Genomic DNA, 12,956 nt, shown 5'->3' with positions numbered 1-12,956 from the left:
ATTTAATTTTCAAACTGACACACTTTATTGTTTTTAGCAAATAAGAATTAACTTAGAATTTTATGGCTGAAACACTTTCCAAAAAAGTTGGGACAGGCGGCAAAAAATACTGAGAAAATTGAGGAATGCTCATGAAACACCTGTTTGGAACATCCCACAGGTGAACAGGCAAATTGGGAACAGGTGGGTGCCATGATTGGATATAAAAGGAGCTTCCCTGAATTGGTCAGTCATTCACAAACAAAGATGGGGCGAGGTTCACCTCTTTGTGAACAAGTGCGTGAGAAAATAGTCGAACAGTTTAAGGATATTATTCCTCAACGTAGAATTGCAAGAAATTTAGGGATTTCATCAGCTATGGTCCATAATATCATCAAAAGGTTCAGAGAATCTGGAGAAATCACTGCATGTAAGCGGCGTGGCCGAAAACCAACATTGAATGCTCGTGACCTTCGATCAATCAGGCGGCACTGTATAAAAAAACGACATCAGTGCATCAAAAACCGACAATGTGTAAAGGATATCACTACATGGGCTCAGGATCACTTCAGAAAACCAATGTCAGTATATACAGTTCGGCGCTACATTCGTAAGTGCAACTTGAAACTCAACTGTACAAGGCAAAAGCCATTTATCAACAACACCCAGAAACGCCGCCGGCTTCTCTGGGCCCGAGCTCATCTAAGATGGACTGATGCAAAGTGGAAAAGTGCTCTGTGGTCCGACGAGTCCACATTTCAAATTGTTTTTGGAAACTATGGACGCCGTGTCCTCCGGGCCAAAGAGGAAAAGAACCATCCGGACTGTTATGGACGCAAAGTTCGAAAGCCAGCATCTGTGATGGTAGGGGGCTGTGTTAGTGCCAATGGCATGGGCTTTTTCATGGGCGCCCCTGGGCTGTTTTTCTGCAAAGAGACCAGGACGACTGATCCGTGCAAAGGAAAGAATGAATGGGGCCACGTATCGTGAGTTTTTGAGTGAAAACCTCCTTCCATCAGCAAGGGCATTGAAGATATAACGTGGCTGGGTCTTTCAGCATGACGATGAGCCAAAATACCAGCAACAGTGTGTGAAAACCTTGTGAAGACTTACAGAAAACATTTGACCACTGTCATAGCCAACAAATGGTATATAACAAAGTATTGAGATTAACTTTTGTTATATACCAAATCCTTATTTTCCACCATAATTTGCTAATAAACTCTTTAAAAATCAGACAATGTGATTTTCTGGATGTTATTTTATTTTCATTTTGTCTCCCACAGGTGAGGTACACGCATGATGAAAATTATAGGACTCTCACCTCTTTTGAAGTGTGAGAACTTGCACAATTGGTGGCTGACACGCAAGACGGCACGGTAGCCGATTTGTTAGAGCGTCAGCCTCACAGATCTGAGGACCTGGGTTCAATCCCTGGCCCCGCCTGTGTGGAGTTTGCATGTTCTCCCCCGTGCCTGCGTGGGTCTTCTCTGGGCACTCCGGTTTCCTCCCACATCCCAAAAACATGCGTGGTAGGTTAATTGACAACTCTAAATTACCCGTAGGTTTGAATGTGAGTGCGAATGGGTGCTTGTTTGTTTGTATGTGCCCTGCGATTGGCTGGCAACCAGTTCAGGGTGTACCCCGCATCCTGCCCGATGACAGCTGGGATAGGCTCCAGCACGCCCGCGACCCTAGTGAGGAGAAGTGGCTCAGAAAATGGATGGATGGATGTACACACGCATACACACACACACATAAACAAAGTGGAACTTTTTATTTGAGGTAATTAGAGCCTTAAATAGGTCAATAAGTCAGAACAACATATGACAGATATACTTTAACCAGTAACTGAGCTGCGGCCTTGCAGGTTGGTCATGACCTGCATGTTCTTCAAAATGTCCTTGTTGAAAAAAAGGCTGAATGCAGTTTCAGGCATGGCTGCTGCTGTGAAAGTGAGCTCACCAAACTGATGAGCTTTTATGGCCCTGAAGGCCCTCAACCAATAGGAGTGGATAAATTCAAACCGACCAATAAGAGTTGAAATTCAAACATCAAGCCCTCTAGTCTTTGTTATCCATAATTTGTACAGTTGCTGCATGAGGGATATTTAACTCTTAGGCCTACTACACTAGTGTATCCATTGTTGATCATTATTGTGGGACTTTAAAGTACTGTGAATATTACATTTAAATGGTTGTAGACCATTTTCTGTTGAGTTTAGGATATGGGTTGAAATTACAATTTGGTTTGTTTGTTTTCGGGAAGCTACTCGCGTGCAGGAATTTTCGTAGGCGCAGGTGCAACGTAGCGCAAATAGGTCTTTGATGAATTGTCACCGTGTCCTGTTTTGTGGTGACATGAGAAAAGCTTCAGTTGAAGAGCCGCCACTGTCATACAGTATGTCGGGAAAAAAAAGCTTTTGATAACTTAATGTCCCAGGTGCTGCGATGGTACTGACCAAGTTTGAAGTCAATCCGATGAAAGCTGTAGGATAAGTTCTCAAAGGTCTTACACCTGACGATTGTTCAAAAGTGTACCTTTCAAAGGTGATAGGCTGGTTTCTCTTAAGTTTAGGATATGGGTCGTGACCCACTTTAATATAAATTGAATTATATATATTTTTTTTAAACAGCCTCTAAAAACATGGACAGTATATTATATTTTTAAATGCAGTTTCAAATGGGTTTGCTGTACCGCTAAAGTCATATTGCCTGCCATGACGTCCACCAGCCAGACTGGGCTGTTCTGTGTATTTGTTTACAGAAAACAAGGAATTAACATTCCTTGTCACTTTTCTCCAATGCTCCATGTCCAAACTTAATATGCCTCCGTACAACACAGAAGGTCAGAATAACAGACCCCAGAGTTACTTGTTTACCTTCTGTTCACTGCATTAATTATGATTCGAGTCATTGGATTGATGGCTCAATTGATATTTATTTTGACCAAGTTGAAGGGGTGCACCATTCCTGGAGGTACTGCAACACCAGGTCGATGCATGGAGTGGACAGAGCAAGCCCCTATTCCATCTCCCAGTTCCAAAAATCAATTTAATATATGGTCCCCGGATAGGAGACGTATCAGATATTAAACTGATAAGAACAGATACTACACTTGATCTTAGCCAAAAGGCCGAGAAGCGATGCCGATATAACGCCAGAAAAGACGACCTCATTCTCCAGCCAACAAGCCAAAGTTATGGTGGCACATATCGACATGATAATCACAGATGAGTCACATATGGACACGCCAAACAACAATTATGAAACGAATGTCAACTGTGTTGTTTTTCAACGTTTATATCGAAATAATGTTGTCAGATGCTCGTGTTCCTTGGTCACGTAGTCCACGTCGACCCAATAGAATGCGGAGATTAACGCATATCCTTTCGCCGTATATTAAGTCTTAAACAACCAAAGAAATAATGAGTTATTTGTAATTACAATCAGTTGCTGGTATCATGCTCCAAATTCACCACCTCTAGAATCTAGATTATAACGTAACAAACTACTATCAAACAAGTCTTTAAAGAATCTCTATGTATGAGTACTGAAATCAATTGAGTTTTCTATTTTTTTTTTCAATTTACCTGTATATGATCACTACCGTTACCAGTTACACACACAGAGTACGGTTGCCTGTGATTATACACATGGCCAGCAGGTGGTTTCGTGTGCACATGAAGCATCAAGACATGGACCATGACTCGAAACCAATGACCGAAGCGTTACGATGTTATGAAGCTTCATCTTGTCATTACTAATTGGTTCTACTACTCAGAGTAAACCCATGTATGCTAGAAATTACATCATACTGCAGTAACATAGCATCATATGATGTACACTCCAGCTTTTACAATGAACAACACCCTCATTATTTTCAACAAACTTTCAGGGGAGCCCCCCGCTACCAGAAATTATGCAGTCAAGATTTCCACATTTGGGGAACTCGCAGAGATCAGCACAACCGGAGTGCAATGGCTGAGCCTCACCCTGGGTGAACCACCTTCTTGATCATGGTGTCTCCCCTGCCAGGTAAGTATGGGTTGGACTCGGCGCGAGCACGCAAGTCATTCACGCGCACGCTATGTCAAGCGACGGTGTCATCATGAGCATGTGAACAACCATACACACAACGGGCAAGCCGGAACATACGCTAGATGAAACACTACTGTGTGCTAATACATGAACAAATGATTGGACTAATTAAAAAAAATCAAAAGTAAACATAATTGGAAGTAGTTCTTGACGAAAATAATAATATTAAACACTAAAAAGACTTCCGGTTCCAACAGTTGGCTGCGCATCCATAGGGATCGGGTGAAGTGCGAGCTGGGCGGTGGCCGAAGGTTGGGACCTTGGCGTTCCGACCCCCGGCTACAGAAGCTGGCTCTAGGGTACGTGGAATGTCACCTCTCTGGCAGGGAAGAAGCCCGAGCTGTTGTGTGAGGTCGAGAAGTTCCGACGAGATATAGTCGGACTCGCCTCCACACGCAGCTTGGGCTCTGGTACCAGTCCGCTCGAGAGGGGTTGGACTCTCTTCCACTCTGGAGTTGCCCACGGTGAGAGGCGCCGAGCCGGACGGAAATAAGTATACCCACACTTGCTCGGCAATAAATATACCCACACCTGCTCGGCGCCTGTACGTTGGGGTTCACCCCGGTGCACGAGAGGGTAGCCTACCTCCGCCTTCGGGTGGGGGGACGGGTCCTGACTGTTGTTTGCGCCTATGCACAAAACAGGAGTTCAGAGTCCCCACCCTTTTTGGAGTCCTTGGGGGGGCTGCTGGAGAGCGCTCCTGCTGGAGACTCCATCGTTCTGCTGGGGGACTTCAATGCTCACGTGGGCAATGACAGTGAGACCTGGAAGGGCGTGATTGGGAGGAACGCCCCCCCCCCCCCCCGATCAGAACCCGAGCGGCGTTCTGTTATTGGACTTCTGTGCTCATCATAGATTGTCCATAACGAACACAATGTTCAACCATAAGGGTGTCCACAGATGGACTTGGCACCAGGACACCCTCGGTGGCAGTTCGATAATCGACTTTATGGTCGTGTCATCGGACCTGCGGCCCAATGTCTTGGACACTCAGGTGAAGAGAGGGGCAGAGCTGTCAACTGATCACCACCTGGTCGTGAGTTGGTTCCGATGGTGGGGGAAGATGCCGGTCCGACGTGGCAGGCCCAAACGTATTGTGATGGTCTGCTGGGAATGTCTGGCAGAATCCCCTGTCAGAAGGAGTTTCAATTCTCACCTCCGACAGAACTTTGCTCATGTTCCGGGCTAGGCGGGGGACATCGAGTCCGAGCAAACCATGTTCCGCGCCTCCATTGCTGAGGCGGTCGACCGGAGCTGTGGCCATAAGGTGGTCGGTGCCTTTCGTGGCGGCAATCCCCGAACCTGTTGGTGAGGAATGCCGTCAAGCTGAAGAAGGAGTCCTATTGGGCCTTTTTGGCCTGTGGGACTCCTGAGGTAGCTGATGGGTACGGGCTGGCCAAGTGGAATGCAGCTTTGGTGGTCGCTGAAGCAAAAACTCCGGTATGGGAGGGGTTTGGTGAGGCCATTGAGAAAGCCCGCCGGATGGCTTTGAGGAAATTCTGGTCCACCCTCTGGCGTCTCAGGCAGGGGAAGCTGTGCACCATCAAGACTGTGTCTAGTGGGGATGTGGCCCTGCTGGCCTCGACTCGGGACGTTGTGAGTCGGTTGGGAGAATACTTCGAAGACCTCCTCAATTCCACTGACACGCCTTCCCATGAAGAAGCAGAGTCTGGTTCTCTGAGGCGGGCTCTCCTATCTCTGAGGTGTATGTCACCGAGGTGGTTAAAAAGCTCCTCGGTGGCAAGGCCTGGATGAGATTCGTCCGGAGTTCCTAAAGGCTCTGGATGTTGTGGGGCTGTCCTGGTTGACACGCGTCTGCAAGATCGCGTGGACATCGGGGACAGTGCCTCTGTATTGGCAGACTGGGGTGATGGTCCCCCTTTTTAGAAGGGGGACCGGAGGGTGTGTTCCAACTACAGGAGGATCACACTCCTCAGCCTCCCTGGTAAGGTCTATTCAGGGGTGCATATCCGGCAGTAAGTCAGACTCGTTTCCGGTGAGGGTTGGACTCCACCAAGGCTGCCCTTTGTTACCGATTCTGCTCATAACTTTTATGGACCGAATTTCAAAGCGCAGTCGAGGCGTAGAAGGGGTCCGGTATTATCATTGCATCTCTGCTTTTTGCAGATGATGTGGTTCTGTTGGCTTCATCAAGCCGTGATCGTCAACTCTCACTGGAGCAGTTCGCAGCGGAGTGTGAAGCGGCTGGGATGAGAATCAGTACATCCAAATCTGAGACCATGGTCATCAGTCGGAAAAGGGTGGCGTGCCCTCTCCGGGTCGGAGATGAGATCCTGCCCCAAGTGGAGGAGTTCAAGTATCTTGGGGTCTTGTTCACGAATGAGGGGAGATTGGAACGGGAGATTGCCAAGCGGATCGGTGCAGCGTCTACAGTGATGCGGACTTCGTATCGGTCCTTGTGGTAAAGAAGAAGCTAAGTCGAAAGGCGAAGCTCTCGATTTACCGGTCGATTTCGTTCCTACCCTCGCCCATGGTCAAGAGCTGTGGGTCGTGACCGAAAGAACAAGATCCCGGATACAAGCGGCCGAAATGAGTTTCCTCCGCATGGTGTCCGGGCTCTCCCTTAGAGATAGGGCGAGAAGCTCGGTCATCCGGGAGGATCTCAGAGTAGAGCCGCTGCTCCTCCACATTGAGAGGAGCAAGATGAGGTGGCCGGGGATTCTGATACGGATGCCTCCCGGACGCCTCCCCGGTGAGGTGTTCCGGGCTCGTCCCACCGGGAGAAGACCCCGGGGACGACCCAGGACACTACGTCTTTCGGCTGGCCTGGGAACGCCTCGGGATCCCCTCGGAAGAGCTGGATGAAGTGGCTGGGGAGAGGCGTACAACATTCCTTGTCACTTTTCTCCTATGCTCCATGTCCAAACTTAATATGCCTCCGTACAACACTGAAGGTCAGAATAACAGACAGACCCCAGAGTTACGTGTTTACCTTCTGTTCAGTGCATTAAATATAGTTCAAGTCATTGGATTGATGGCTCAATTGATATTTATTTCGACCTAGTTGTGGGGGTGCACCGTTCCTGGAGGTACTGCAATACCAGATCAATGCGTGGAGTGGACGGAGCAAGCCCCTATTCCATCTCTCAGCTTCAAAAATCAATTTAATATATGGCCCCGGATAGGGGACGTATCAAATATTAAACTGATAAGACTAGATACTACACTTGATCTTAGCCAAAACGCAGCGAAGCGATGCCGACATAACGCCAGAAAAGACGACCTCATTCTCCAGCCTCCAAGCCAAAGTTATGGTGGCACATATGGACACCCCAAATAACAATTATGAAACGAATGTCAACTGTGTTGTTTTTCATCGTTTATATTGAAATAATGTTGTCAGATACTCGTGTTTCTTGGTCACGTGGCCCACGTCGATCCAATAGAATGCGGAGATTAACGCATATCCTTTAGCCGTGTATTGAGTCTTAAACAACCAAAGAAATTATTTGGAATAAAAATCGGTTGCTGGTATAATGTTGTGGCCACAAGCTGAACAGCTGTTTGCTCAACATTTTGACGAAAAAACACCAATGGCTCTGCCTCGCTCAACTACTTCCTGTTTCTTTCTTTGCTAACTGACAGTAGGAGTCTAGCGCCATCGTCGCAGAGGAGGCGAATTACCACTAATTCCCACTAATTACTAATTTGGTTACACAACGTTCACATTTGTCATGTGATAAGTGTTAATAATCGATTAAAGACATGCCAGAAATGTCAAAAGACATGAATATTTGCCATTAAACATTTCAACTAATATCCAAAAACACTAAGCATGCTCTGCACAAGAATTAATGCAAAGAAAAAAACGACAGAGTGAAAGCAAAACCAACCACTCGTGAAATATTTAACTATTTTTAACCATTATTACTGAAAACATACAAAAAAGTAAACACATGTAGTTTGGTTATAATACTTAAGTATAATAATCTTAAGGAAATGTATGGTCACGAGTCGGCCCCGTGTTTCACAATTAGCTTTACCTGTTGATGTGAAGTGACATCATATCCAATTTAGCGTCCTTAAAATCTTCTGACTAGTCACTCGGAGGAGATTGACAACTTAGAGGAGTCTTTCTTTCGTATTAAAATTTTCTTTCAGTCGTTGATGGCGATAATGCAATTTTATCATCTCATTTGTTTAGCTAACCTAACTTGACCACTCGTTTTCCAAAGTGATGTTCAGGTCACCTGGGACATCTCAGTGTTCTTATGTAAGGGCTAAATGAGTGTTTCTATTGAACAATCACTTCCTTCTTAAATTATTTAAAAAAATATATATATTTTGTGAGTCTTCATTGTTAATTAATTCATATTAATTCAGTTAATTCATATTAATTTCATTGTTAATTAATTCATATTAATTCAATTAATTCATATTAATTCAATTAATTCATATTAATTCATATTAATTCATATTAATTCAGTGCTTTCTCAAAGAGAGAACAAAAAATGTTAAAAAAAAACAAATGTTACAAATAGTGAGGAAATTAAGCAAAGAAGAAGAAGAATCACCTTTATTGTCATGAACATGCACAAAATTTGCTCTCTGTATTTTACCCATCACAGTGAACACACAAACTTGTTAGTGGAACACACTGGAGCAGGGGCAGCTGAAACGCCCGGGGAGCAGTTTGGGATATATCACTGTCTTGCTCAAGGACACCACAGCCATGAGTCCGGGGGATGTTGGCGGATGCTCCGAATCAGAATCGTCTTTATTTGCCAAGTATGTCCAAAAAACACACAAGGAATTTTTCTCCGGTAGTTGGAGTCGCTCTAGTACGACAACAGACAGTCAATTGACAGAGAACACTTTGAGACATAAAGACATTGACAAAAAAATAACAGTCACTGAGGAATAAAGGGTTAATAGTTATCTGGTAATGTCAGTCTCCACCGTGCCGACGACACAGATACAATTGGATGTTTTTTTACGCAGGTGAAGAAAAGCCTTCTACAGTGGTTCTCAACTGTTGTCACCCGCATGTTCCTAATGTTGCAAAGTCGTGACCTACTTGTACATGTACAGTATATTATATTTGTAAATGCCCTTTCAGATGAGTTTGCTGTACCGCCAAAGTCATATTGCCTGCCAAGACGTCCACCAGCCAGACTGGGCTGCTCTGTATTTGTTTACCGAGAGAACAAGGAAGCAACATTTCTTGTCACTTTTCAACTGTGCTCCATGTGGGAACTTAATACGTCTGCGTACTGTATCGAAAATCAGAATAGCAATGCACGTAAGTTTTTGATAGTTGTCTGCGACCCATTGAATCCCGAGAGCGACCAACCCCCGAAATGAGATTCATTGGTTTTACACTACATTCTGCACACTTCATGTCATATGATTGTTGGGTGTGCACGGTTAAGCATTTCATTACTTTGACCAAGTTGTGGGGGTGCACTGTTCCTGGAGGTACTGCAATACCAGGTCGATGCGTGGAGTGGACGGAGCAAACCCCTATTCCATCTCCCAGTTCCAAAAATCAATTTAATATATAGTCCCCGGATAGGAGACGTATCAGATATTAAACTGATAAGAACAGATCACTTTATTTTCCCTTTTGAGCAATTTTATTGTTACTGCCAACAGAATATTACATCAGCTCTTTAAGTAGCGCGGGAATGCTGGACCCTATCCCAGCTATCGTCGGGCAGGAGGCGGGGTACAACCTGAACTGGTTGCCAGCCAATCGCAGCGCAATTTGTAACTTATTTCTGAATAATTGGTAAAGTCTTCAGTGCTCTCTGACATGATGTCCACTTGCAGATTTTAATATGAATTCATTAACAATGAATAATCACAAAAAATAAATCTTTTTAGCGTTTTATAATGAAGTCATTCTCCAATAGCAACACTTATTTAGCCTTTACGTAAGAAAGCTGAGATCTCCCAGGTGACCTGAGCATCACTTTGGAATACAAGCGGTCAAGTTAGGTAAAATGAACAAATTAGATGACAAAATTGCATTTTCGCCATCAACAACTGAAACAAAATGTTAATAAGTTGTCAATCTCCTTCGAGTGACCAGTCATAAGATTTTAAGGAAGCAAAATTGGATATGTCACTTCACATCAATAGGTAAAGCTAATTGCAAAACACGGGGCCTACTCGTGACCATACATTTCCTTAAGACTATTATACTATACTACATACTATGTATGACAACCAAACAAAATTTGTTTACGAATATGGATTTCCTTTTTCTATTGTTGTGTGTTGTAAAATAATAATGGCTGATTATAGTTAAGTACTTCACAAGTGGTTGGTTTTGCTTTCACTCTGTCGTTTTTTGCATTAATCCTTGGGCAGGGCATGCTTACTGTTTTGGGGTATACGTTGAAATGTTTAATGGAAAATATGTTTTTTTTATGTTTTTATTCGATTATTAAGGCTTACGACATGAGGGACAGCAACGTTCTGTAACTAAATTAGCGGACGGGGTGTAATTCACCTCCTCTGCAACGATGGCGCTAGAGTCCTAATGTCAGTTCCCAAAGCAGGAAACAGGAAGTATTGGAGCGAGGCAGAGCCATTGATTTCAAAATGTGTGTTCATTTCAAAATGTTGAGCAAACAGCTATTCAGCTCGTGGCCACAACATTATACCAACAACCGATTTTTTATTCCAAATAACTCATTATTTTCTTCGGTTGTTTAAGACTTAATACCCGGCTATAGGATATGCGTTAATGTCCCCATTCTATTGGAACGACGTGGACCACGTGACCAAGGAACACGAGCATCTGACAACATTCTTTCAATATAAACGTTGAAAAACAACACAGTTGACATTTGTTTCATCATTATTGTTTGGCGTGTCCATGTGTGACTCATCTGTGATTATCATGTCGATATGTGCCACTATAACTTTGGCTTGTAGGCTTCGTCTTTTCTGGCATCGCTTCTCGGCCTTTTGGCTAAGATCAAGTGTAGTATCTGTTCTTATCAGTTTAATATCTGATACGTCCCCTATTCGGGGACCATATATTAAATTGATTTTTGGAACTGGGAGATGGAATATGGGCTTGCTCCAGTCCACTCCACGCATCGACCTGGTATCGCAGTACCTCCAGGAACGGTGCACCCCACAAGATTGTCCAAATAATCATAAACTCAGCAGAACACACCAATCAATCAGATGATATGAAATGTGTCACGTTCCCACAATGCAGTGCGTTAAAACAGTTGACAATCTTGATAAAGAACGGCAACACAGAGCATCTATACACGTTTACTTTTTTTGCGTGACAGGATGAGAATATTGGAGTATGTCAAATGTCGGTGGATTTTTTTGGGGGGATTTTTATTAGTGTTAAAAAAAAAGTCAAATTGTTTGAATTTAAGACCGTCTGTTAAAATGGCATGACATAGTCTGCTTCGCTGTGGCCAAAGCAGTTCACTCTTGTTTCTTTTCAGATTGTATACATTTTTCGCGTTTTACTAAAGATTTCTGTGGGGAGGAGCAACAAGAGTCTATCTCAATTTTTGGATGCTCTGCAAAAGTGGAGCTTTCTCTTGTTTTGAAAAGTTAACTTTATTGTCTGAATACATCAACCTGTTTCACTCATGATTTTGTATTAAATACATTCATCTGATTACTGTAAAGTGTCTGAGTGGTTTTAGAAGTGCTGTGTAAGCTTAATTGCAGTTGTGTTGTTATTAATTAAAAGGCTTTAATAATTGCATTAGAGACACCGGGGAATATGTCTGTCATGCATGCGTACATTTATTATGAATTTACATTTATTTTAAATATGTGTGCTTGTTTTCATGTGCTTGACTGACCCAACATTAGCCGTTAGCTTGGAGAAACGGAATGCTCGTGAAAGCTGTCCCGTAAGGAAGAACGGTTACAATCACTCACGAGTACGTTCACTGCATAATATGTCGTTCCTTGCACTCGTACGAATCACTCATCGTACTAGTTCGCAATGAAATTCCACCTGAGTCACTCGTGGCAGGACAGGACTCGTTCAACGAACGAATCACTTGTGGCTAACAGGACATTCAGTTCAGTAGTACATCCAGCTTGCATGTGGCTAATGTTGCAAAGTCGCGACCCACTTTCATATAAATTGAAAAGAATAAATTATTTTGTTTAAAAGTAGATTTTACGCCGATCTGATCGGTGTTATCGTTATCGGCCGATAATTAGCATTTTATGCTGGCCGGCTTTCATGTCATAAGTCGCCGATCCGATCAATGACGTCATCGATCGGATCCGTATCTAACCCTAACCCTTAACTCCGCGTCTTGGTCACGTATGAATCCAAAAATGTGTAAATGTGTGTTGGTAAGACAATTAAATTCCTTGATACTTTGTTTCTTAACAAGCTGACAATGCACTTTTGCCCACTTTGTTGCTGTTAACTAGTTAACCAAAATGGTAACTCTAAACAGAAAAGAAAGGCCTCATAGCTCAGTGGCTAGAGCACTGGTCTAGTAAACCAGGGGTCGTGAGTTCAATTCTCACTGAAGCCTGAAGTGTAGTTTCCTAGTTGTTATACATGACGCTAGACAAGGTAGGAAACCAGCTTCCTGAGTCTTCAAAGTTTTTAAAGGGCAATTTCAGAAACAAAAAAAGGAGACAGAGTGAAAAGATAGCGAAATAATATAGGAAAAGCAGACAACAAAAGATGAAACTCTTGCTGTTAACAAGATGAGGAAAGTAATATAGTACAATTACGCAGAATCGAGTCTTGTATGGGGCAGTTGTGCTCCACCCTGCGAGGTAAGGATACAACAAGATAGGACGGGATTGGACAGGACAGGGACAGGAGTGGAAGCCTGCAGGACAGGGAGTTGTGGACCCAGCTGTAAAACTGAAGTGTTGGGAGAGTGGCTATGTAAA

At 43.7% G+C, this 12,956-nt stretch overlaps 6 non-coding genes and 1 pseudogene across 6 annotated transcripts; 3 read left to right on the top strand and 4 right to left on the bottom strand.

Moving 5' to 3' along the window:
• Positions 1-2,935: 2,935 nt before the first annotated feature.
• Positions 2,936-3,126, bottom strand: LOC133398227 (U2 spliceosomal RNA). Its single transcript, XR_009767775.1, has one exon. It is a non-coding gene; the product is annotated as a U2 spliceosomal RNA (small nuclear RNA).
• Positions 3,127-3,873: 747 nt separating this feature from the next.
• LOC133398225 (U1 spliceosomal RNA) lies at positions 3,874-4,024 on the bottom strand (annotated as a pseudogene).
• Positions 4,025-7,107: 3,083 nt separating this feature from the next.
• On the bottom strand, positions 7,108-7,297 carry LOC133398228 (U2 spliceosomal RNA). Its single transcript, XR_009767776.1, has one exon. It is a non-coding gene; the product is annotated as a U2 spliceosomal RNA (small nuclear RNA).
• A 2,199-nt stretch (positions 7,298-9,496) lies between these two features.
• LOC133398223 (U2 spliceosomal RNA) lies at positions 9,497-9,680 on the bottom strand. The gene has a single exon (XR_009767772.1). It is a non-coding gene; the product is annotated as a U2 spliceosomal RNA (small nuclear RNA).
• Positions 9,681-11,002: 1,322 nt separating this feature from the next.
• LOC133398226 (U2 spliceosomal RNA) lies at positions 11,003-11,194 on the top strand. Its single transcript, XR_009767774.1, has one exon. It is a non-coding gene; the product is annotated as a U2 spliceosomal RNA (small nuclear RNA).
• A 307-nt stretch (positions 11,195-11,501) lies between these two features.
• On the top strand, positions 11,502-11,615 carry LOC133398224 (U5 spliceosomal RNA). The gene has a single exon (XR_009767773.1). It is a non-coding gene; the product is annotated as a U5 spliceosomal RNA (small nuclear RNA).
• An 898-nt stretch (positions 11,616-12,513) lies between these two features.
• On the top strand, positions 12,514-12,586 carry trnat-agu (transfer RNA threonine (anticodon AGU)). The gene has a single exon. It is a non-coding gene; the product is annotated as a tRNA-Thr (tRNA).
• The last annotated feature ends 370 nt before the right edge of the window (positions 12,587-12,956 follow it).

The sequence above is a fragment of the Phycodurus eques genome, unplaced genomic scaffold (assembly GCF_024500275.1).
Source record: "Phycodurus eques isolate BA_2022a unplaced genomic scaffold, UOR_Pequ_1.1 contig_26, whole genome shotgun sequence".
Taxonomy (NCBI): domain Eukaryota; kingdom Metazoa; phylum Chordata; class Actinopteri; order Syngnathiformes; family Syngnathidae; genus Phycodurus; species Phycodurus eques.
The sequence above is the reverse complement of the archived record's forward strand: the minus strand, read 5'-3'. Positions and strand labels throughout refer to the sequence as shown.